This window comes from Lolium perenne, chromosome 6, assembly GCF_019359855.2.
Source record: "Lolium perenne isolate Kyuss_39 chromosome 6, Kyuss_2.0, whole genome shotgun sequence".
Classification (NCBI taxonomy): domain Eukaryota; kingdom Viridiplantae; phylum Streptophyta; class Magnoliopsida; order Poales; family Poaceae; genus Lolium; species Lolium perenne.
The window spans coordinates 3,937,110-3,938,589 of record NC_067249.2 but is presented as its reverse complement, the minus strand read 5'-3'; positions in this window follow the sequence as shown (position 1 = coordinate 3,938,589).

Below are 1,480 nucleotides of genomic sequence, written 5' to 3'. Positions count from 1 at the left end.
TTTTATTTTTAATGGTATCTTCATCTTCTAAATTTTGTTATTATTTTCAACTGGTATATCCGAATGAAGTATGGCATTGTATAATGATTTGGCCGAGAAAGAGCCATCTACATGTAAATTCCATCTAAATTCATCCGGTTCAGGTGATAGGTTAATATCCTCCAACCGTTGAATTAGCGTATTCCATGACAAAAGCCTTTGTCCAAGCAAAACACGTCTGAACATCACATTCGGAGGCGAGGTAGCCATTACTGTGGCAATGGTATCACCTTGGCGACGAACAATACTATACAACACAGGATACTGTTCGCTTAAGGGTGCATTGTCTAACCAAACATCTTCCCAGAACCATATCTGTGTTCTATTCTTGATTGAGAAAGTACCATGACGAAAAAAGACATTTTTTGTCGCCATTAGACCAGCCCAGAAATGTGAATCCCCAGGTTTCCAAACCACTTGGGATAACGTCTTCGAGCCGATATATTTTCTCCGAAGAATAGTTTGCCAAATCCCATCCTCGGTAAGAAGCTTAAAACAGCAGAGCTGAATTCTTGACCTCCAGGTCATGAACTCCAAGCCCACCTTGATCCTTGGGACTACAAACTATACTCCATTTAACCAGTCGATATTTCTTTTTCTCGCTGTCCCCTTGCCAAAAGAATCTGGATCGATAATAATCGAGTTTATGCAGAATTCCTTTTGGCAATAGGAAGAATAATAACATATACAGTACCATATTTGTCAGTACCGAATTAATGAGTACCAATCTTCCCCCCAGGGATAGCAATTTACCTTTCCAACTACTAAGGCGCTTCTGTAATCTTTCTTCCACTATTTTTCATTCAACAATTGTAAGTCTCTGATGCGCGTGGTTGACGTATTGTCTCTTCGTTCGACACGCGTCCGTTGGGAACCCCAAGAGGAAGGTGTGATGCGCACAGCGGCAAGTTTCCCTCAGTAAGAAACCAAGGTTTAATCGGACCAGTAGGAGTCAAGAAGCACGTTGAAGGTTGATGGCGGCGAGATGTAATGCGGCGCAACACCAGTGATTCCGGCGCCAACGTGGAACCTGCACAACAAAATCAAAGTACTTTGCCCCAACGAAACAGTGAGGTTGTCAATCTCACCGGCTTGCTGTAACAAAGAGTTAACCGTATTGTGTGGAAGATGATTGTTTGCAGAAAACAGTAAAACAAGTATTGCAGTAGATTGTATTTCAGTAAAGAGAATTGGACCGGGGTCCACAGTTCACTAGAGGTGTCTCTCCCATAAGACGAACAGCATGTTGGGTGAACAAATTACAGTTGGGCAATTGACAAATAAAGAGAGCATGACCATGCACATACATATCATGATGAGTATAGTGAGATTTAATTGGGCATTACGACAAAGTACATAGACCGTCATCCAACTGCATCTATGCCTAAAAAGTCCACCTTCAGGTTATCATCCGAACCCCCTCCAGTATTAAGTTGCTAAC